This window comes from Natator depressus, chromosome 7 (genome assembly GCF_965152275.1).
Source record: "Natator depressus isolate rNatDep1 chromosome 7, rNatDep2.hap1, whole genome shotgun sequence".
Classification (NCBI taxonomy): domain Eukaryota; kingdom Metazoa; phylum Chordata; order Testudines; family Cheloniidae; genus Natator; species Natator depressus.
Genome location: NC_134240.1, coordinates 73199676 through 73225032, shown reverse-complemented (window position 1 = coordinate 73225032; position 25357 = coordinate 73199676). Strand labels below are relative to the sequence as shown.

The 25357-nt window shown below is 41.5% G+C and overlaps 1 protein-coding gene across 6 annotated transcripts in view; it reads right to left on the bottom strand.

The window, feature by feature from the left end:
- Positions 1 to 25357, bottom strand: part of GRID1 (glutamate ionotropic receptor delta type subunit 1) — a 791498-nt gene that overhangs the window by 181115 nt on the left and 585026 nt on the right. The window lies entirely within an intron of this gene.

The following is a 25357-nucleotide window of genomic DNA, read 5'->3' as shown; positions in this document are numbered from 1 at the left end:
CTGTTACAATTAATAGGCTCACTAACACAGTAGCAGGCAGTGCGTAAACGTGATGGGGAACTGAATGGAAAGGGCCTGACCAATGTGTGCACACAATTAAGTTTCTAGATATCCCCTGCTTCATGCCTCTAGCAGGCAGAGTTGATCCCATTCCAGAGATGATGAGGTCCCTTACAGCTGCAGTTGATAGTGCCCTCAACCAGGTGTCAGGAGAGCTGCAATCTGTTGCAACAGATGTGGGGTTTGTATAGTCTGGGAGAATTAGTGGTGTTTTAAAACATGTTAGCTAACGTATGCTGCTTAACACATTTCTAAACACATCGTGTAGTCAGAGATATCAGTGTTTATAAATGTGCTCCCTGATTGTGGTCAAATCTAGTTAAATCACTCCATTTGTAAACTACATAGCGAGTTAGTAGCTAATGCTGTCTGTAAGCTACTTTAGTTACAAACTAGTTTTGATCACAGTCAGACAGTACCTCTATAAACATCACTGTATTTGTGAACACGAGATGTTTTAAAAATGCCATAAATAGCATGTTAGCTGATCTATTTAAAACCACCACTCATCCTCCCAGCCTACACGAGTCTGGAAAATCACTTCCTCACTCGATACCTTCATGGACTCCTCTGTAAAACAGGGATAATTCCTACCCACCTTTGTAAAGCTTTTGAGAGCCGCAGAATGAAAATAGGATGAAGTAAGGACACATTATTTATCATCATCAATAAAATACCATTGTGGTAGTTTTAACCAAGACAGGTCTCAAAGTAGATGAGAAGGTTCTAGGGGCACACATCCCTATAGACAAACCTCTCTTAAAAAGCTGGTTTTAAGTTGCCTCTGATAGAACTATATCATGCATACATTTTTAAAAGTTAGAAAAGTAGAGAGGCTGAGGCCACTTAATTTGAGGAATACAAGTTTTAAGAAAGCTATTGGCCTCCAATAAAAACAACAGTAAAAATCTGAGGTGACATCCCCACCGCCTTTCCCAAGGTAGTACAGAGAGAAAGCTATTTGCTTAGTAACAAAGACCATGGTGCTGTATCATTTATTAGAGAAAGAACCGTGCGCTGTCAACAGTAGAAAGGCAGAACTAAGGAATGCTCAGCTGCAGCGTGATTCTTCTGGCTCCATTATGTGACTAAGCTGCAACAATGAACAATTTGCATCAGGCTAGGACATAAAGCAACAAGAGACAGGAAATGTAAAGCTAATTTCCTTAACTGCCTCTGAAGGGCTTCAGAATTTGGGCCAAGACTTTTAAATCTGACTTCTATGTCCATATTTAGGCCCTTAATACGCTGAGCAGCCAATACCTCCTACTGAAGTAAATGCTGGATGCTGGATACTTTAACTGAGTAAATGTGGATTTAGAAGCTAACTTTAGACACTTAGGTTCAGGAATTTCCCTATCCCCCGCCCATGGGGGTGTTTACCCCCCATGAATTTCCCCAACACCCCCCCAGTTTTGTGATTTAGTTACATGCAGTGTTGCCAATTTAGTGATTGTTTGGAAATTTGAATTGAAATTGAAACATTAATACACAATTTAAAAGCACATAAAGTGTATGATAAAATACGTGTATCTAAAAAAGAATAATCAATTTGAAAAGTATGAACATAGACTAGCTTCCTTACACAGCTGTTGTTTTTATGACCATGTCAGTGCATTCATTTGTAAGCAAAGTCTAAATGAGCTCTCCCTGACAGCTAGTGATGAGCTGCGGGCTAGGGGGAAAGGCTTCAGGACCAGATTGTATTTACATTCACATCTAATCTACCTAGGTATCCAGCAAATAGAGCTGTGTTGCCAAGTGATAGATTTTGGCTGGGGTTAGGTTACAAATCACTTGAATGCAGGGGGTAAAGAAATGTTGTTATTCTTACTGTCTGAGTAAAGGGCAATAGAACTGTGCTGATTGAGGGCATCAAAAGAGGGTGGGGGCAGGTGTTTTGCTTGACGGTCTGCCTGAGTCACAAGTACTATTTGACCTGCCCCTTTCCACTGTTTAAAGACAGAGCTGATTAGGCTCCATAGATAGTCTTTTGTTGTGTTAAGTGACCACTACAGCTGAAATCACTGATAATCAGGTCTAAGTGCTTAGACCTCCTGTGGGACAGTGTTTCTGTGGAAGAGACGGCCCAGTCTGCACTAGCAACGAAGTTCCCCCACTGAGAGCTCAGCTGAAATCACTGAGAGCTGGTGGAACCTCAAGAGACCAGGTCGCAGAGGTCGCAGTGGCAGGTGGCAGCAGAAGGTGACGGCGCAGGGCCATTGGCAATAGAGCGATGGAGTGAACGGTGGCACAATGAAAAACAGTGGCCAGAGCGAACAGGAGCAGCTGGAGGAATGAGCAAGGTGCCTTCTTGCCCCCCACCTGGGAGGTGAACTCATGTGAAAGCACCTCTGAACTTTGAGTCTCCACTGACCAAGGACAGCACCGGTGAGTGTTAATGAGGCTGTTAAGAATTCTGGAGACACAACACAGTTCATGCGAACAAACATGGCTGTGGCATCATACTTCCTATTTAGCCAAGAGATACCACACACTACAAACTGGAGGCCAAAGTTAAGTGCATTGTCACTTGTTCATCCTGAACTTGAACACTGGTTCCGAACAAGACCAGCAAATGCTCACTATCTTTCTGCAAGAAACTCATCTGACTGGCTAGACGCATGTGGTGCAACAGTGAAAGACTCAACATTTGAAAAAGTGAAGAACTCTCTCACCAAATTCAAAAAATTTGCATACATGGCAGATGAATGTACCAATGCAAATGGTCATCAAGTATTAAGTCATTGTGTACGTTATCTTGATGTCAGTGGTAGGCCAGTACATGCATTTTGAGATGTTCAAGTTACAGAAGACAGATTGGCTGCATCTGTGACAACCCCCATCTTAGAAAAATTAAATGCTTGTCAATTGGACCCCAAACAGATGGTTGCTTGTGCATTTAATGGAGCTGCAAATTTCTCTGGAAGACATGGTGGAGCACAAGCTTTGCTCAGAGAAAAGTGTAACCCTAGTCTCTCCTATACACACTGCAGAGGCCATCTACTGCAACTACCGCTAGTACGAGCTGCAGACTCTTCAAAAGACATTTAAAAAGCTATAAATGTAATGTCTTCATTATATTCTTTTTTCAGCAAAAGTCCAGAAAGACTGAATCTCTTGGAAAATATAGAAGATACACTGGGACTGAAGTTCAAATTAGTCCAACCTGGGAAAACCCTCTGGCTTTCTCATGAGCGATCTTTGGCTGTTGTCTTAAAATTACTCCAGCCATTATTACTGGCTTTGGAAAGTATCTACCAAGATGGAATGGATCTAAGTAGTGAGGCTGGTAGATTACTTTTGCTACTACGTTCAGAGAAGATTATTGCCATTCTCTCTCTTGTAAGTCTACCGTTGAAACCACTTGGGTCATTAAACAATGCCTTCCAGGCATCTGCTACAACAGTAGTAGATCTTTGTCCAGCAACAGAAGCTACATTTGGATTAGAGCTATCCATTGAAAAAGTACAGGAAGAAGCAAAGACTTCAGTCCAGAAGTTGACTAATGAAGGCATGTATATTGAATCCTTAAGTGAAGAGGACAAGAAGTGTTTGTTAAGACAACTGAAAAAGTACACAGACTTGATTCTTAAAAAATCTACAACAGCAACTTCTAGATTCTACTCAACCTCTACGTAGTTTTTACAGATCCCTGTCTAATAAAACACAGACAGTTGAGTGGAGTGAGGCACTACCAGCAATGGGGCTGCCATGTGCTCAGGACAGAATAGAGAATTTGAACACAGAGTGGAATATCATACAACGAATGAATGAAGATTTGACTTCAACTTCTTTTTTATCATCACTAGTGGCTCGACCCGATCTTTATGCTATGTTTCCTGGGCTGAAAGAAGTAGGAATTCATCTCTTGCTACTCCCAGTCACAACAGCTACAGTTGAGCATTCTTTTTCATCATTGAATAGAATTTTGTGTTTTGAAAGAAGTTGCCTTCTGCCTGATCATGTGAATGAACTAATGAGCATATCAATTGATGGAACAGAAGTACCGACACACGAGAAGCCACCAAAGATGAATGCACTGCATTCAAGAAGTTCATTAACAGAGTTGTGCAAAATTATAACAAGAAACCAAGAAGGATGTAGATGTAGTACTTCATAGAAGGCTTAAGTAGCCAACTTTAACTTGTGCAATGATTTAAAAGTTTAATAAAATGGTCATGAAACATTTTTCAGTTTTTACTATGGTGCCATACAGCCTACCTTCACCTTCACAGTCTCACCCCTCATCGGCCCTGATCTCCCCTTCCCCCCCACCCCCCCCCCCCGCTGTAAATCTGAACCACCCCTCCCCCAGTTTCAATTCCTGGGGAAAACACTGCTAGGTTTTAAAGTCTTCACCGTGGAGGCAGAGCTCCTATGGCACAGAGTACTCTTCTGCACCCAGGCATTTAGGGAGGAATTGGAGCTTTTAACTTTCTATTTCCTGGCTTTCAGAACTGTATTCCACAGTCCCTAACTTATATGGCAAACAGCTGCAAGACAAAATGGAATGAGAGACTCCATTGGCTGTAGCCAGCTAAGGAGCTTCTGATAGCACAGTGCTTCAGGTGTTCTATTGCCAATATATGTATATATATTAATTAATCTTAACAACTAATCTATTTGACCTGCCAGAAATCTTGCTACAGTGTTAAAGACGTGACATATATTATTTAGACTTATTGCTTCCTTCCCCAAAAACTCATGCACCATACACTTCCTAATGACGCTATTGCAGCCAACCTCCTAACTGTACCATATGAAAGGGATTTTCTAGGAGAAAGATCAGGAACCCGAATGATTGCTGTGGCTGAGGAATAGCACTGCCATCCATTGTGTGCTGTTCTGCACACAGCAAGTTTCACGAGCTAAAATATGTTATGGGATTTTTGATGGAAACAAATATTAGGGTATACACAAAATAACTCATTCATTTATATACTGTATGTGAGCAGAGATTTCTCATAAAAGTCCCAAAGAGTATAGTTATCATTCCAGACTAATGGGCTTCAACATTTCTATCAAAAAAGAAAAGCAGCTTTGGAAATGAATAGTGTACTGGAACCTACAAAGTCTCCATCTTTTCTATAATTTGCCTCAAAACTAAAACACATAATTTCTCCAAGTTTAGCAGACAGAGAGAGAGACTTTGAGTGCAGTACCTCGTCCCCTTTGTTTCACCCCAAACACATTTTAACAGCCAGATTCTTTAGTGTAATGTCCTGAAAACCGAGATTTATAATGCAAACAGTGACCCACTGTTAATTGTGGTGCATAAATGGCATATTTGGAATGACAAGCTTCTAAAGTCCATGTAGATGTGTGTATGTACAACACTGCTTGTAATTTCTCCATAGCAAATATGACACTGCTTTGGCAGCAGAAACAAAAGGAGAGATATTGAATGTATTAACAAAAAAAAGGTGAGTATTCCGTTCTGAGCACCAGTAGTAGTAGAGATAATAATGAAAGAAAAATATGATGCTTGACAAAAGACAGTCAAGGAGAACTTCCTTTAAAAAGGGGGGGGGGGAATAATGTTTGCTTTTGCACATTTTATAAGAAATTTAATGCCAATAAACCACACCATAATCATCGCACTTGAATCCTGTGGGAACAAGGGAGATAGCTGCATTATTTTTAACAAATATTATAGGTTCTTCAGTTTATCTGCTTGATATTATCCTGTCTGCCTACATGAAGTTGAATTAAAAGGGGTTGCTAGGAAGAGCAAGCAGGAAACAACAAAATGGTCAGAGGTAAGACAACTCAAGGTAAACAGTTTCAGTGGGACAAGGGCTGAACCATTGAACAGGGAAATACTTTTCTGAGATGCCAGATGAACATTACCTAGCTGTTTGGCCAAGGCCAAAGCCTAGAGATCAAAACGACTGTAAATAGTTAAAAAGCACCCGCTCATGAAAGGTGATGGGGAGTGAGTGTTCAGCAGCTTCTCAGGGGGAGAGATAGGAACAGAGACACAGAGAGAGGTAGAGAATCCTGCAGGAGCAGTTGGTCTGAGACAGAAGACCTGTAGGATGTGTCTGAGGCAGCTAGGCTTCCCTAAACTTTGAGAGAAGTGATAAGGTTTAGGCAAAACCTTGGCATGCAGACTTTTTGTGGTTTTAACCTTTCTGTCTGCTTGCTATGTACCTTGGCGTGGATAGTCAACACTGCAGTTTGAATTACTGTAATCAGCTGCTGGTCACAGGCTCCTAGAGAGAAGTGTGTTGCAGGTGCCAACACAACTGGAAACAGGGAGGCTGCTGCTGTCACCGCAAGATCCAGTCAAAGGGTGGTAGAACCACAGTGAGGTGAAGGAAACAAAATCTGTCACCTAAGAGGTGCACTCCTAAGGGACTGCAAAGGAATATAAAGCACTGCTTGCCCTGTAACCATATAGTGGAAACACGGGGTGTTATAGATTGGTGATCCAGACTAATGGAGTGAATCGTCGACTTCCAGTTGCGAGAAGTGCAGGTAGAGGCCTGTCTCTTGGAAAGAGTGCCCTCAGGGAGAGACCACAGGTGCAGCTCATTCCTCAACCAGGACAGCTGGTATCAGCAGAGCAGATACATCTGCAACACTACAAGCTTCCTCACATGGCATTGCCCAAGCACCTTTTCATCTGAAGAACGCTCCTGAACAGACTGGATTTAATTGTTTAGCATTTTTTTTATGCTAGGACAATCCCATATGGTACCTGTTGGAGATGTGGACACCTGTCGACTGGACTGGCACCACCAACGCATCTCACATAAACCATCGAGTCTCAAACTTTTCTATACTGAGACCTGAATTTCCATGCCAAGACAGCCCCCAAGCCCTCTCTCCCATTGACCTAGACCTTCCACTTCCATTTAGCAATATCTGAAGGGCACAAAAACCCTGACACCTCTTTCTGTCTCCCTCACAAATTATGATCAGCAAGGTTTAGACCTATTGCTGAGGCTGTCTGGAGATTCAGTCAGGCAGTACTACATTGGTTTATGATCAGTTCACATTTTAAAAGTTAGCTCTGTAAGCATAAGGCACAGAATTTTATTTTATTTTATTATTTATTTACTTTCTTACTTATTTAACAAGAGGGTAAGAAATGACTGGAAAGGGAAGGTTGTCAGGACCTCCTCCCTCCCCCAAATCTGTTTGCAAATTCCTGTGGGAGTCTCAATCCTAGATCAAGATCCTCAGACTTCTGCCAACAATTCACTTTGCATTTGCCACCAAGCAGCTGTGACAAGGCAACAATTTTCAGCCACCATTGACCTGGGCAACATTCCAGCCAGTGGCTGAGAGGTGAAGGGTTCTGTATCCCAGGAACCATCCCCTGGGTCTTCAATTCCCTTCACACCATATACCTAGCCATGATTTGTCTAAGTGCATTTTGGGGGTTTTTTAAAGCAAAACTTTAAGGAACATTTTTAACCTTTTACACTGAGAAAACAGGACACACACTTTCACCAGGAATTTAATACACTTTAATAAACCTCAGCCAGACCGACCTCAAACTGTTTCAGCTCATTAGTAGGAGATAGATTTTTATATTTAAAAAAATCGGCAGCTTTGTTCTGGATATACATGGACAGGAAAACATAACAGGACTTTTAGCAAAGCCCAATTTCCAAAGAGAGATGTAAGGCCATGTTTGGAGTATGTGACAGCAATTAATTGGATAGTATCAAAGTGCAGCCATTATCTGAGAAATCTTGTATATGTCTTGGATACAAATGAGTAGAGACAGTAGATATGGAGAAGTAAATTCTGGTGGGACAGATGGTTTCAGATCTTAGTCCCATGATATTTAATATATATTTAGAAACTCCTTCAATTAAAATATATGCAGCTCATGTCCAGCAGTGACTTGCATATGTAACAAAGTCTCCCACTTCCCCCCTCCCCCCACATACTTTATTGTAATTCTTTTAATTCATTAAACCTTTTTTATTTTTGCATTTAAATAAATAGTTTTTAGTTCGGTATCCCCTGTAGGGCACGTCTCCTATGGTGATTAATAGATGAAAAGAAAAAGAAAATGAAGCCTTCCTCGTTCCAATGAAGATAATGTTTCTACTATTTAAAGGGAAAATGTCAACCTATTCTGGACTTCCTTATAATGGTTATAACCTAGCGATAAATAATCCATATAGGTTTTGCCTCCAAAGCATTAAATGGTGACCATCCTTACCACGCATTCCCTGTCCTGTACGTTTACACACACGCACACACACCCTTTTAACTTGATCCAAAGCCATTAGTGAGTACCCATTTTCCAGCAGTTACTGCAATATTTCCCTACACTTTCAACAGAAATTAATTGTGGAACCTCAAACTCTTGCTGCATGTTAACTTTTGAACAGTGACCACTGGAGTAACAAACGGAAGAGATTTTTTTTTTAAACATCTAAATTTCTCCATCATTTGGAGTGTACATTTTTGGTTGTTTCCCCCCACCTCCAACTCTTCATTAAAGTCTTACTCTAAATTCTAAATATGTTTTTCTAAAATACATCACTTCTTTATGACATTTTTAGAAAAGCCATCCCACTCTATGTGTGATATCAAAACATGATGCATGTGCTCCCGCTGCTATTCTTCAAGTTAACTGTACTACTAACAAAAGCTATTCTCCAAATAGGGTACCTCCCTGCAGGTATTAGTAATAAAAATGTTGCACAGGTAATTTCAAAATAGTGCTCTGGCTCTGGACTAATTCCAGCCAGTTTGTGCTGATCCATGAGCACAAAAAAAGGCCTAAATCTGCAGCTCTTTGGAGGATTTCCTCTGTGAAAGGGATGTCCATGACGACTCCTATGCAATCCTGCCCTCCTGCCTGCTTGCTAACATAGGGGACCTGGCTGGGGCTTCCACACACTGAGATCATAGCTCCTTGATGATATTATCAGCTAAAGCAGGGGTTCTCAACTTTTCCTTTCTGAGCCCCTCTTCCCCCCACTTGCAATACAAACTCCACTGCCCAACTGTGCCACAACTGTTTTTCTGCATATATAAGCCAGGGCCAGTGTTATGTGGTAGCAAGCAGGGCAATTGCCTGGGGCCCCATGACACAGGGGGCCCTGCAAAGCTAAGTTGCTCAGCCTTCGGCCCCGGGTAGCGGGACTTGGAGCCCCAGGCTTCAGCCCCAGGCGGTGGGGCTTTGGCTTTCTGCCCTGGGCCCCAACAAATCTAATGATGGCCGTGCTTGGTGAACCCCCCGAAACCTGCTCATGGCACCCTAGGGGGCCCGGTTGAGACCCACTGGTTGAGAACCACTGTATTAAAGCAGCCTTCAGGCTGCTCTAACTTGTGCCAGGATTTCTCTAGGTTTGGAAGAATGCAAAGGGCTCTTTTGCATACTGAAGATTTGGATTTCCATGGATTTCTAAGTTAGCATCTGCTCTACTAAACAGGAGAGAAAAATGCTTCACAAAAAAAGTACAAAAAATACTGGTAATAAGGCAATGTGAATTTATTTTCTACTTTGCCATGCCTAATTAGCAGCAACAGAAAAAAAATATTGCTGAAACACTGTTGATTTATCATTTGTACAGTTCTACTGCTTTTAATTCTAATCATCATTATAATGTCTATTGCATGCTAAATAGGAGTATGCATTATATTTTTAATATATCAGGAGGATGAACTGATAACTCAGATTAACAAATAGTAGTAATATTCCTTTATTGCTTTTACTGCACTAATTCCCAGAGGCCTTTTTGTGCTAGGGGCTGTACAAACACGAAGAAAGAGACAGTTCCTGCCCCAATGACCTCAATATTTAAAGACATAAGTAAGTTTAACAAACAATGGGAAGGATGAGGGGGATGAGTAAGAAGATCACATGATTACAGAAGTTAGCTATGTGCAAAACTAGATAGTCACTGGAATTGCTTTTTCTACTATAAATAAATAATATTAGCCACATAAGCTTACTATGTGAATGGGCTTAGATAAATGCATACATGTAAAGCTAACGTAGGCATAATGGAATATTTTCTGGCCTGAGGACTGATCATATGAACAACCATACTGCTATTGAATAACTATCATGATGAAAGGGGCACCAGAAATTATGTTACTTTTTTATCATTTATAATTTAATTTAATATATTAGGACTCATGCATTTAGTCCATTTCATAGCAGGTTTATTTAGTGGTAAACAAAAATAAATGATTGGATATGAAATTATTCCAAAAACATTGGTAAGAATTTATTTTAAAAACCTCTGTGTGATGGGGTCTACAGGACTCATGCTGAACTAAGGTGGGGACTAGAACAGTACTGAGCTGGAGACCCTACCCCCTCGACAGGTACAAGGCATGTTCTCAGTGGAGGAATAGTTTAAAATTACACTCGTAACCCAGCGGAAGGGGGCAATGATCTGCATGTGGCACCAGGAATCAAGGCTGATGCTGAGAACTGTGTAGGGAGTGGCAGCTGCTTTGTGGAGGCTTCACTAGCATCAGGAATTTGGTCTCCCCCTCCTCTTTGGGAGTTGAAAGCCCTGAGGGAGATTGACTAACTCAACTGGACAATGAGAGACTGAGGAGAGTCTGCTAAGCCTGCCCCAAACTGAAGAGCGCGGTTCTATCAGGAAGTACCCAGGGGGTTACATAATTTGGGGGAGCTCGGTAAGTGGGCTGCACACTCTGAGGGACACCTAGGGCCTTGGGTCAGGACCTGTTGGAGTGGGTGGGGTCAGGACCCCTCTCTCCTTCCCCCGCCCCCGCAGCTTCTTTGTAGTGACAAGTTTTCATGAGAGCCATCCGAGTGGGGGAGGAGGGGAAGGGAGAGGGGTGATTGAGGCTGCAGCCAGGCTCCTCTGGGATGATTATACCGGCGGAACCTGAAAGTCCACAAGCTGACCAGTCCACTAGGTCAGCCGGTCACCAGACCTTCCTGGTGCACTTAAATGGCACGTATTTATATACACGTTAACTGTTGACCATTCAACTACCTGGTACAGCAATGTCACAAGATAATCGCACAGGTGTCAAGAAGTAACAGTTCTTTAAAGGCACACTTCTAACATTAACTAAAGAACATAACCTCTCAGGAGTCTGGCACTTCAAGTTTTATCAAAGACTTGTCACTGAAGACACACAGATGTCTCTGAAGAGTGTAATGACCAATTAGTGCTTATTCAAGTATGTGCAACTCTGTTGAAGCAAATGGGATTGTATGCGTATAATTGAGAGCAATATTACCCCTCTCTTTTTAGAGAGGACTCTTCTTATGCTTTGCCATTGTTTTTAAAAAGATTTGCTATGCAATATCATAAGATAGGATTCACTAGATATGGATGCCAACTTGATTTTCTCCAGGAATAACAACAACTATGGCAATAATAATACCTAGCTCTTTTATAGCTCTAGATTTCAAAGCACTTAATGCAAAGGAGGTCATCATTATCCACATTTTGCGTATGGGGAAGCTGAGACACAAGTAGGGGAAGTGACTTTCCCAAGGTCACCAAGCTGGCCAGTAGCAAAGCTAAATGACCCAGTCTCCCGAGTCCCAGTACAATGCCCTAGCCACTAGGCAATGCTGTCCCCCCGGAAGAAATACTGTCAGAAACTTTACAAACAAACACAAAAAAGTCTTCTAATACCTGCATGGAATTGGAATAGACATTTTAAAACTGGACATGGATGTGAAGTGTAACAGAGGGCGTTCCAGGCATAAGCCCTTTGTAAACAAACCTATTTTCATGCTAGATGGTCACTATCAACCCCATCCGATGAAGTGAGCTGTAGCTCACAAAAGCTTATGCTCAAATAAATTTGTTAGTCTCTAAGGTGCCACAAGTACTCCTTTTCTTTTTGCTGATACAGACTAACACGGCTGCTACTCTGAAACCTATCACTCTCAAGAATCATAGAAATGTAGGGCTTGAAAGGACCTCAACAAGTCATCTAGTTCAGCCTCTTATACTCAGGCAGGACCAAGTAAACCTAGACCATCCCTGACAAGTATTTGTCTAACCTATTTCTTACAAACCTCTAGTGATGGGGATTCTGCAACCCTTGAAGCCTTTCCAGAGCTTAACTATCCTTATAGTTAGAAAGGTTTTTCCTACTATCTAACCGAAATCTACCTTGCTGCAGAGTAAGCCCATTACTTCTTGTCTTACCTCCTGTTGACATAGAGAACAGTTGATCATCACCCTCTTTATAACAGCCTTTAACATATTTAAAGACTTCTTAGGTCACCCATCAGTCATTTCTCATGACTAAACATGCCCAGTTTTTTTTTTAACCTTCCTCAAAGGTCAGATTTTCTAAACCTTTTATCATTTTTGCTGCTCTCCTCCAAACTCTTTCCAGTTTGTCCACATTTTTCTTAAAGTATGATGCCGAGAACTGGACACCGTACTCCAGTTGAGGCCTCACCAGTAGAGCAGGAGAATTACCTCATGTACACTTCCTATAGAACACTCTTGTTAATACATCCCAGAATATTAGTCTTTTTCACAACTGCATTACATTGTTGACTCATTTAATTTGTGATCTACTGTAATTCCCAGATCCTTTTCAGCAGTACTACCACTTAGCCAGTTAGCCCCCATTTTGTGGTTGTGCATTTCCCAAGTGTAGTACTCTGCACTTGACTGAACTGAATTTAATCTTGTTGATTTCAGATCATTTCTTTAATTTGTAAGGTCATTTTGAATTCTAATCTTGTTCACACATAGCTGTCATCAGAAAATTTTATCAGCATATTCTCCACTCAATTATCCAAGCCATTAATGAAAATATTGACTAGTAATATAGACCAAGCAGTGACCCCTGCAGGACCCCAATAGATACATCTCCCAGTTTGACAGAATAACTGATAACTACTTTGAGTATGGTCTTTCAGCCAGTTGAGTACCCACCCTATTGTAATTTCATCTTGACATTTCCCTAGTTTACTTAAGAGAATGTCGTGGGATTGTGCCAAAAGCCTTACTGAAATCAAGATATGTCATGTCTGCTTCCCCGCATCCACTAGGCCAAAAACCCTGTCAAAAAAAGGAAATTAGGTTGATTTTGCATGACTTGTTCTAGACAAATTCATGTTGGCTATTCCTTATACCCAATTATCTCTATGAATTGATTGTTTAATAATTTGTTCCATTATCTTTCCAGGTATCAAAGTTAGACGGACTGGTCTATAATTCCCAAAGTCCTCTTTGTTCTCCTTTTAAAAGACAGGTACTACATTCACCCTTCTTCAATTCTCTGGATCCTCACCCGTCCTCCATGAGTTCTCAAAAATAATGGCTCATGGTTCAGAGATTGTACAGTAGGATGAATTTTATCAGGCCCTAGTGACTTGAATTCCTTTGACTTATCTAAATATTCTTTAGATCTTAGTTCTTTCCCTGCGTTGGCTTGTGCTCCGTCCCCTTTGTCGTTAATATTAATGGTGTTGAGTATTTGATCACCATTAACCTTTTTCGTTAAGACTGAAGTAAAATAGATATTAAACAGCTCAGCCCTTTTTGATGTCATCAGTTATTAGCTCTCCTCCACTAAGCAGAGGACCTATACTTTCCTTCATCTTTCTCTTGTTGCTAATATATTTAAAGAACCTCTTCTTATTGCCTTTTACATGCCTTTGCCTTTCTGATTTTGTCCCTACATGCTTGTGCTATACTTTTGTACTCCTCCTTGGCAATTCAGACACGAGTCCACCTTTTTTTGATTCTTTTTCAATTGTTCAGGTTATTAAAGAGCTCCTGGTGGCCTTTTAATATTCTTCCTATCTTTTCTTCGCATCAGAATAGTTTGCAGTTGTGCCTTTAATATTTCCTCCTTTAAAAATTGCCAGCTCTCCTGAACTCCTTTTTTCCTTAGATTTTCTTCCTCTTTCTTTTGCATCAGGATAGGTTGATGTTGTGCCTCTATTATTATCTCTTTGAGAAACTGCCAGCTCTCCTGAACTTTTCCCCTCAGATTTTCTTCTCTGGTGGGTCCTTACATACCAGTTCGGTCATTCTGTTAAAGTCTGGTTTTTTTTAAGTCCATAGTCCTTATTTTGATGCTCCCACTCCTTCCTTTCCTTAGAATCAAGAAATCTATCATGTCATGATCCTTTCACCCATATTGCCTTCCACCTTCACATTCACTATCAATTCCTCCCTGCTGGTCAGAATCAAGTCTAAAATTATTGCCCCCTCATTACTCCTTCCACTTTCTGAAACACAAAGTTGTCTCCAATACATTCCAAGTGTCTACTATAGACCACCAAATCACAAAAAGGAGGTGGATGAGGCATTTCTAGAACAAATAACAGAAATATCAAAAACACAAGATCTTGTTGTAATGGAGGACTAACTATTCAGACATCTGTTGGGAAATTAATATGGAAATACTCAATATTTTTTCCGATATAAATAACCATTCAACATTTACAGTAAAATGAATGTCAGTATGCAATGTAAATCTTATGCATTATGCCTTCTCAGCTTCCTTTATAAAGAATAGTTTAGGTTCAACCTCAAGCTGCTTCAGCAAGTTAGGTTTCATGTTATAGGGTGTAAGCAAAATTCAGGTCTTGCTGTTTTGTAGGAACAATAGACAATACCTATAGCATTATATAAATGCTTTCTAACAGACAAGTAGCACACAATAGTGAAGAATAATTCTGTCAGCCCCTTTTTCTCTTTTAAAGTGACTAAGGATGATGATGGGTGCCTTAATGACAACATTGACAGCTGAAGCCCTATACGTTCAGAGAACAGGTATGGAATGGCATCAACCCTGATGTGCAGGGACCAACTGCTGGGATGGGGGCAGGTCAGTCTCCATTACTATTCAGTCCTGGACAGGGGTGAAAGTAATAATAAATTCTTACCGGTACAGGGGCCGGCTTTAGGGCAGGGCCTCAGGGTCAGCCTCCCCCAGCCAACCCATCCGCGCTGCCTGGCCCCCGCCGCTCGGGGCCCTTTTAAATCGCCGGCCCTGGGGCAGCTGCCCTTTTGCCCCCCACCCCCTGTCAGCGGCCCGGGGATCAAAAGGGGCAATGACATTAAAACACTGCCGGTAGGGTCCGTACCACCAGGGCCACCGACGGGAGAGACAAGAGGGGCAGGGATGTGGGCTGTGTACGGGCCGGTACCGGCTTCTTACCGGTACGCCGAACCAGCTCACTTTCACCCCTGGTCTTGGAGTTCTCCAAGTCCCACTCTGAAGTAGTATAGCAAAAATGCCAATGCTGAGGCCACACCCTTGTAGTCACTACTAATCTGGCTATAAACCCCTGATCTATGTGAAAGGTTACATAACCCATAACCCATCTTTTCATCTATTCAGATCTATTCTATCCCTTAAACCCTTCCAAACTGCTGTCTGGTTTAAATACTAGGGAAAGACACTAATCTTCCAGCCCTCAAACAGGTTCACTTTCTAATCCATTTCTACAAAAAATACTCTTCTCACACCCCAAATAAATATGCACATAAATAAATTTTAAACAGAACTGAGGACCTGCTCATCATAACCAAAGCAGAACGTGTTTCACATTTACTAGTAGTTACAAGGGAAGCTGTTTCAATCAAAACAGCAGAGAACACAATACTTGCTTTCACTTATTCTGGAATTCAAAGACCCTTCCTGCACATAGGAGCAAACAGTATTTCCCTTCCACTCCACTGCATGGACATAGCACCTACATGTCTTCTGTGTACTGGTTAAACGATAATTCCCTCAAATAGCTTTGAAACAAAACCAGGCCTTGAGAAACACCCAGTAGATATACAAAGCCAAATTCTGCCCTCAGGAATGTTCACCCAGCTCCCACTGATGATAGTGAAGTCAGTTGAACAAAATTTAGTCCACTCAATCTGTTTGCTTTAAAACCTGTTACCAATAACCATTGTGTATATACCTATCCTCTCCCCTGAAAACACATGCCAAATTCTGCCCTCTGTTACATCTATTCAATCCCACCAATTTTATTAATAAACTTGTAAAGAACTAAGTGAGGCTAGAAGTCAGTCAAAACACTGTACATTTCATTCTCACAGACACATACCACTGACAGACTCATACACACACACACACAAACACACACACACACACTTTTCTTTCACTGATTTTTCCCCTCTCTAATGTTTGATAAATTTATTTAGCATTTCAGCTAAAAACATTGTCATAAATATAAAGGGAAGGGTAAACCCCTTTAAAATCCCTCCTGGCCAGAAGAAAAATCCTCTCACCTGTAAAGGGTTAAGAAGCTAAAGGTAACCTCGCTGGCACCTGACCAAAATGACCAATGAGGAGACAAGATACTTTCAAAGCTGGAGGGGGCGGGGGGGAAACAAAGGTTCTCTCTGTCTGTGTGATGCTTTTGCCGGGACCAGAGCAGGAATGCAGGTCAGAACTCCTGTAAAAAGTCAGTAAGCAATCTAGTTAGATATGCGTTAGATTCTGTTTTGTTTAAATGGCTGACAAAATAAGTTGTGCTGAATGGAATGTATATTCCTGTTTTTGTGTCTTTTTGTAACTTAAGGTTTTGCCTAGAGGGATTCTCTATGTTTTGAATCTGATTACCCTGTCAGGTATTTACCATCCTGATTTTACAGAGGTGATTCTTTTACTTTTTCTTTAATTAAAATTCTTCTTTTAAGAACCTGATTGCTTTTCATTGTTCTTAAGATCCAAGGGTTTGGGTCTGTGTTCACCTATGTAAATTGGTGAGGATATTTATCAAGCCTTCCCCAGGAAAGGGGGTGTAGTGCTTGGGGGGATATTTGATGGGGAGACGTTTCCAAGTGGCCACTTCCCCTGTTCTTTGTGTAACACTTTGGTGGTGGCAGTGTTTAACCTAAGCTGGTAAGAATAAGCTTAGGGGGTCTTTCATGCCCTAGATTTCAGAGTGGGGAAGGAACCTTGACAAACATAGATGAGCTTCAGTCAGTCACAAAGCTCAGATCTGGATCCACATTTCCGCAAAGCTTGTAGGAATAGGTTTGAGATCCAGTATTGTGACTCAGATAAGTCTCAAGTTACAATAATATTACTTTCAGCCTTACTCTCAGTTTTTCCCTCTCCAAACAGTTTGCATGCTGGAAAAATATACTGTGATTTTATTTAAAAAAATTCAATACAGATAAACAATTTCCAGTCCATCTAATTCAAATGATCTCCTCTAGTGTTTACAAAGTTAAGGACAAATGGGCTTTTGAAACTGACACTTTCTCCACTGTCTAAAAAATCTGCTTCTCTACTAACCTCAGGGAAACCCACATTCATTACAAATCATTTTCAATTCTTTTCATGAAACTGAAACATTTTAGCATTTGTAAGTATTGTAATTTTGTTTTTGTTTTTGCAACAGAATCTAAACAATATACAGATTAACATAGAATATCCATGTTTCTGAGTTTTCAGACAAATTGAAAGCAACAAAAATATGAAATTAATAGGTTTTTAATTTTAAAATGTGTGTGTATTCAACTTATGATGTCTCATCTGATTTCTATTATCCTATCAATTTACGGAGGGACCGACAAGAGAAACCCATTATTGCTAATGAAATTTACCCACGCCTCAGTGGCAAAAACAACATATATATTGTATCATTTCTGCAGAATGACTTTAGAAAAACACGTCTTCATTTTAACCCACTAATCTCTCACTGAGAGAAAAAAAATTCTGCCTCCTCTGACAGTCAATCTCAGTCTCAGTCACTGAGACTGAGATCCACTGTAAGAGGCTCCACGATTGACCAGTAAATTATAATAGGGTTGTAAACCCTCCTGCAGCCAAACTGGGAGATCAGCCACTAACAGTCCGATGGTGCAGTGGGACTAAGGCAGGCTCCCTGCCTGGTCTGGAGCTGGCTCTGTGCCTCTCCCGGAGGTGGGCAGCATATCCGGCAGTGACTTCTAGGTGGGGGGGGTGCGGAAGGGGGTCTCAACGTGCTGCCCTTGCCTCAGGCACCGCCCCCTCAGCTCCCATTGGCTGGGAACAGGGAACCACAGCCAAAGCAGCTGTGGGGGCAGTGCCTGCAGACGGGTGCTCCACGCGGAACCACCTGTCCCTCCCACCCTCCAGGAGCTGCTGCCGGACATGCACGCCCACTTCCGGGAGCGGCGCTGGGCCAGGGCAGGCAGGAAGCCTGCTTTAGCCCCCCTGCACCGCCGCCTGGGAGCCACCTGAGGTAAGTGGTGCCTGGCCAGAGTCTGCATCCCGAAACCCTCCTGCACCCCAACCCCTGCCCCAACTCTGAGCCCCCCCCACGCCAAAACTCCTTCCCAGAGCCTGCACCCCCTCCTGCACCCAACCCCTTGTCCCAGCCCTGATCTCCCTCCTGCACCCCAACCCCTCCCAGAGCCCACACACTCTCCTGCACCCCAACCCCTTGCCCCAGCCCTGAACCCTCTCCTGCACCCCAACAATTTGCCCCAGCCCTGAGTCCTCCTGTACCCAAACTCCCTCCTAGAGCCCGCACATTCTCCTGTACCCCGCCCCAGCCCCCTCCCAGAGTCTGCATCCTGCACCCCTACCCACTGCCCGAGCCCCCTTCCAAAGCCAGCACCCCGCGCCCCCTTCTGCACCCCAACCTCCTGCCCCAGCCCCCTCCTCCACGCAAACCCCCTCCCAGAGCCCACACCCTGAACCCCTCCAGCACACCAACCCCCTGACCTAGATTCAGCCCAGAGCCCTTCCCACAGTCCGAACCCCTCAGCCCCAGCCCAGAACCCCCCCCCCCGGTGCATCCCAATCCCTTGTCCCAGCCCAGTGAAAGTGAGTGAGGTTGGGGGAGAGCAAGCAATAGAGGGAGGGGGGATGGAATGAGTGGGGCAGTGTCACACAGGGGTGTGGCCTCAGGGAAGGGGCAGGGCAGAGGGCAGGGCAAGGATGTTTGGGTTTGTGTGATTACTGTTATTTCAACGTTATCTTTGCAGTAGATCCTGGGTTTCCCTTAAATTCAAAAAGTGATCTTGTGCTTAAAAAGTTTGGAGATCACTGATCTATGGGTATTTAGCTTAAAAACTGAGTTCATACCAAAATATTCTAAGAAAAACATATTAGTTTAACTATATACACACACACCAATAAAATGCAGTCTAACTTTTGCTCTCTACTAGGACAGCACCTGTCAAAAAGCAGTATTTTAAATAAAAAAAAAAAAGGACCAAAGGGAAGTGTGGAGATATATTCAGCCTCTTTGCTAAAAGCCCAACCAAGTTCATATTTTACATCCTGCCACACATCTGAAGCTTGGAATAATTTCCATAAAAACTAAACTAAAAATCAGGAGTTAAATCCAGATATTTACCTTATAATCAAAATGCTTCATTTTCCTATTAATCGTGTTTGCCACTTTGTCCATTTTTGAGCAATTTTTAAAATAAACTATTTATACCTCTGTATATGTTCACCAATATATACCTACGCACTGTGTAATTGATAGACAAATACTAAATGCACACAAAAATACATTTAAAATGCCTTAAAACTACAGTCAGAGCTTTTCACTCATTTGCTTCTCCAAGTAAGTTCATGTAAGCATAGCCTGAGATCACAGAAGCATATTTAACATTACATAATAAGTTCTGCCATTGGGATTCTTTTAAGGGCTACAATAAATCCCTTGCCCATGCTTTCAAAAAGAACTGTAGACAGAGTTTATCTTCATGAACCAAGGTTACATAGTGGACATTGGCCTGGGCAATTCATGAGGCATCTCTGGGGATTGGTCCTGCTTTGAGGTTGGACTAGATGACCTCCTGAAGTCCCTTCCAACCCTGATATTCTACGATTCTAAGGTTCCCAGTAGTTCTCAGACCTCTGACAGTCCTAGGTTATCTGGACCAAGTTGATGTGTTAGTCAGTGTCTTAGCGGTAAGAACTGCCAGTCCACTGAGAGATCTCAGGCTATGCTTGATGCAATAAAAGATTATATTCAAAATGTACTGGACACCACAGAGATTGCACAGGATAAAGGCCTTATCCTCTGGTGTTTGTTGGTGCTCTAACAAAGAAAAATGAACCCTGGTGCATATGCTGTGGGACTGTCCAACTGTCAAGCAGCTGTGGCAAGAGTTACAACAGTGCTCAGCTTCAGCAGCCAAACCTCAGCTGAAAGTTATATTCTGGGTCATTTATCCACTAAACTGGGTTTATCTCTGCCCAAAAAACTTTTGTTCTTGAGGGCTGCAGTGATCATCAAGAGCATGATTTTACAAAAAAATGGAAGAGGAGATACTTATGCCCAGAATAGAGCAGTGGTATTTGGATGGTCTGAGTTAGCAGCCAAAGAACAAAAACCTTAATGCTGTAGAAAGCAATTATATGAATTGGGAGAAATGTGGACCCTATTTCTCGATATAGTTGGACAAAAATGTTGAGATGGCAGATCTCCATTTCACCTAACTTCTCCCCCTTTTCCTCTCTCACACCTATCCCCATTCCCTCCTTTCCTCCTCTCCCTATCTATGCATCTCTTCTCCTATTTTATTACTGTTCCCCCCACCCCCCATCCTAAATTGTTATATCTGTGTAGTATTGACTGGTTGTCTATTGTCTGGTCTTGCAGCTTGTAAAATTGAATAATTCCATAATTCTATCAAATATCCTGTGAAGCAGGTGGTATTTGGAAACACAAACAAGCTGTATGTAATTTACTTTTTTGTACTTTTCATTGTCTGTTTCTTTATGAACCTCAATTTTAAAAAAAAACACCACCAAAAAAAGTGTGTTTCAGAAAAATGTTGTTAAACTACAGTCAGGTAAATATTTCTTGTAAGTTGTTAACCTCTGGAGCAGAAAACAAATGCTAAAGAAACAGAATAGGGGTGTCATTGCACAATAAGAACGGCCATACTGGGTCATACCAAAGGTCCATCAAGCCCATTATCCTGTCCTCTGACAGTAGCAGGTTCCCCAAAGGGAATGAACAGACAGGTTATCATCAAGTGATCCATGCCCTGTCACCCAATCCCAGCTTCTGGCAAACAGAGGCTAGGGACACCGTTCCTGCTCATCCTGGCTAATAGCCATTGAAGGACCTATCTTCCATGAATCTATCTAGCTCCCTTTTGAACCCCATTATAGTATTGGCCTTCACAACACCCTCTGGCAAGGAGTTCCACAGGTTGACAGTGCACTGAGTGAAAAAATACTTTCTTGTGTTTGTTTTAAACCTGCTACCTACTAATTTCATTTGGTGGTCCCTTGTTCTTGTATTATGAGAAAGAGTAAATAACACTTCCTTATTTATTTTCTCTATACCACTCATGATTTTATAGACCTCTATCATATCCCCCTTTAGTCGCCTCTTTTCCGGGCTAAAAGTCTCAGTCTTCTTAGTCTCTCCTATACAGAAGCCATTCTATACCCCTAATCATCTTTGTTGCCCTTTTCTGAACCTTTTCCAATTCCAATATTTCTTTTTTGAGACGGGGCGACCACATCTGCATGCAGAATTCAAGGTGTGGGCATTCCATGGATTTATATAGAGGCAATATGATATTTTCTGTCTTATTATCTATCCCTTCCTTGATGTTTCCCAACATTCTGTTCGCTTTTTTGACTGCCGCTGCACATTGAGTGGGTGATTTCAAAGAACTATCCACAATGACTACAAGATCTCTTTCTTTAGTGGTAACAGCTAATTTAGACCCCACCATTGTATACGTATAGTTGGGATTATGTTTTCCAATGTGCATTAGTTTGCATTTATCAACATTAAATTTCATCTGCCATTTTGTTGCCCAGTCACCCAGTTTTGTAGAACCTTTTGTAGCTCTTCACAGTCTGCCTGGGACTTAACTATCTTGAGTAGTTTTGTATCATCTGCAAATTTTGCCACCTCACTGTTTACCCCTTTTTCCAGATCGTTTATGAATATGTTGAATAGGACTGGGCCCAGTACAGATCCCTGGGGGACACCACTATTTACCTCTCTCCAGTCTGAAAACTGACCAATTATTCCTACCCTTTGTTTCTTATCTTTTAACCAGTTACCAATCCGTGAGAGAACCTTCCCTCTTACCCCATGACTGCTTATTTTGCTTAGATAGCACAACAATGCATAGTGCAGAAATCCAACAGCAGCAGCAGCTTGGAGGCACCCTCAGGGTTTAACAATAAAGGCAAAATGTACATTTAAATTATTCCAAACTGCAGCAGGGCTGCTAGAGTTAATATTAAATTGACATTTTCATTAGAAATTCAAACATTCAGGGTTTAATATCTCAGCCATTCCAAATTGCATCACCCTGAAACTTGGCAAGCAACTTCTCAACTTCAGTACAATTTCTTTTTCCAAACCCAAATTGTTTTTAAAAGATTAAAGAGTTTAATTTTTTTTAAAAGCAATAAGGATTAAAGTAGCAATCTTTTATCATTCTGATAAGGATTACCTAGCATAATCTTTATTGTTCATTAAAACCTGATTTTTCAGAGTACAGAAAGCCTTTACTGTAGGTGTTGCTATTTCCTGCATTTGGGACGAGGGAAAAGAGGGCATAGCGTAATTGCAGGACTGAGCCACTTAGCAAAAAAATTGGTGACAGTCAATGCATATTGGGTGGTTTGAACAGTTAGTAGTGAGCTATGAGGTGAATTCCTAGCTCCACTGAAGTCAATGGCCAAGCTCCCACTGACTTTAATGGGACCAGGATTTCATCCTTGAAGTCTTTCATCTCTCAGAAACGGATTCAAATATGCCCCAGATTAGTTGTGACTGGAAGTCATTGCTATCTGACAGCTGTTTGGTAATCTACATGGAACAAGTTAAGAGTTTCAGTTGAGATCTCCACAAAAATATGCATTTTTGGCATAAATTCAAGTGTGTTAACGTCACAAAAAGCAAAGAAATAGGCCCCTTTCACTATGAGAAAAGACAGGTGTTTTGCAGGCGAAAAGATGCATTTCCACCTGCCGGAGGGAAAACAAACAAACAAACAAAAACGGAAGCACACATCACTTGGGACTTTGGAATTAATAAGTAAGATATATCCTTTTTTTCCTCTTGGCCTTTTTTCCCCTTTTACCGTCCCTTTTGGAGGCCTCCAACTGATTGGTTCCAATGGGGTGTCCTACAATAACCTTCTCATATACTTTAGTCTATGTGAAATTCAATTTTCTGCCCTCAGTCTTTGTTATAGTTACAATTGACTCTTTTTGCCATATTCTAGTCCAGCGTGTGCTAACTACCACCAGGCTGCTGCCTCTCACTGTAAGGCCTGGTCTACACTAGGAATTCACAACAATATAGATATGTCTAGGAAAAAACCCTCACCACATCCTTGAGAGACGTAGAAATACCAACCTAACCCCCTGTGCACACAGCACTAGGTCAACAGAAGAATTCTTCTGTCAACCTAGCTACTGGCTCTCAGGGAGTTGGATTGCCTATGCCAATCCCTCCCATCAGCGTACGTTGTGTCTACACTAAAGTCCTACAGCAGTGCAGCTGCACCACTGTAGCAGTTTAACTGTAGACATAACTGAATATTGGCCCTGAATAAACACATACTAAGAGGCAGTCCCTGCCCCAAAGAGTTTACAGTCTGCACAGATGAGACAAACATATATGTGGAAGTAAGGAAGTATGATTATCCTCATTTTACAGATAGCAAATTAAGGCATGGCGAGATTAAGTGACTTGCCCAAGGTCACACAAGAAGTTTGTGACAGAGCAGAGAATTGACCTCAGATCTCCCAGTTTAATGCCTTAGCAACAAAACCATCCTTCCTCATTAAAAGCTGGATTTTCTCTCTTGACCTGAGCAGCACCAAAAGGAGCACATCACAGCAGAGAATATGCTCCTTTATCTTCACACAGATAGGAAAAAAGTAACCTATGTGTATTCAGAGATATGTTGTTGAAGGTCGAGAGACCTTTAACATTAAGCCACTTGACAAGTGTCCAGTTTGACAGCACTTTTTTAATTATTATTTTGGGTATACCTGCTATTGCATGGGCACACATCTGTGTACTTAACACAATTCTCTATTCCAGAGCTTGAACTAAAAACAAAGCCATGATTTACTATGTTGCACAGTAAAACTGCATTTACAAACTATCTCCCACTGTGTCATGGCTGCAGCTAATATTAAGCTTGCGGTTTGATTGTTTTAAATTGATTCCTACAGCAAGTTCTACATTTTCAAAATCAGCTAAAAAAACATAAAAGCCCCCAGAAAAACATGTAAGGATAGTACTAAAAACTGTAAGAATACCATGGTGAAAGATGCAACTCCACGAAGGATGGTTTTGTGGTTAAGGCCCTGGAGTGTGACTCAGGAAATCTAGGTTCAATTCCAGTCTCTGAGATCTGGGTCAAGTTTGCCCAAGCTTTCTGTGCCTCAAGTAGTAATTAGTATTATTAAAAAGCGCATGTTTAGAATAGGGCTGTCAAGCAATTAAAAAAATTAATCATGATTAATCGCACTGTTAATAATAGAATACCATTTATTTAAATATTTTGGATGTTTTCTACATTTTCAAATATATTGATTTCAATTACAACACAGAATACAAAGTGTAAAGTGCTCACTTTATGTTTATTTTTTATTACAAATATTTCCACTGTAAAAAAAACAAAAGAAAGAGTATTTTTCAATTCACCTAATACAAGTTCTGTAGTGCAATCTCTTTATCGTGAAAGTTTAACTTACAAATGTAGAATTATATACAAAAAAACTGCAGTCAAAAATAAAACAATGTAAAATTTTAGAGCCTGCAAGTCCACTCAGTCCTACTTCTTGTTCACCCAATCGCTCAGAAAAAACAAGTTTGTTTACATTTGCAGGAGATAATGCTGCCTGCTTCTTGATTGCAATGTCACCTGAAAGTGAGAACAGGCATTCCAATGGCACTGTTACAGCCGGTGTCGCAAGATATTTACGTGCCAGATGCACTAAAGATTCATATGTCCCTTCATGCTGCAACCACCATTCCAAAGGACATATGTCCATGCTGATGATGCTTGGTAAAAAAATAATACCTTAATTAAATTTCTGACTAGACAAATTAGAGGATTCCTAGACAAATTAGAGGATTGGGCCAAAAGAAATCTGATGAGGTTCAACAAGGACAAGTGCAGAGTCCTGCACTTAGGACGGAAGAATCCCACGTACCGCTACAGACTAGGGACCGAATGGCTAGCAGAAGTTCTGCAGAAAAGGACCTTGGGGTTACAGTGGACGAGAAGCTGGATATGAGTCAACAGTGTGCCCTTGTTGCCAAGAAGGTTAACAGCATTTTGGGCTGTTTAAGTAGGGGCACTGCCAGCAGATCGAGGGACATGGTCGTTCCCCTCTATTTGACATTGGTGAGGCCTCATCTGGA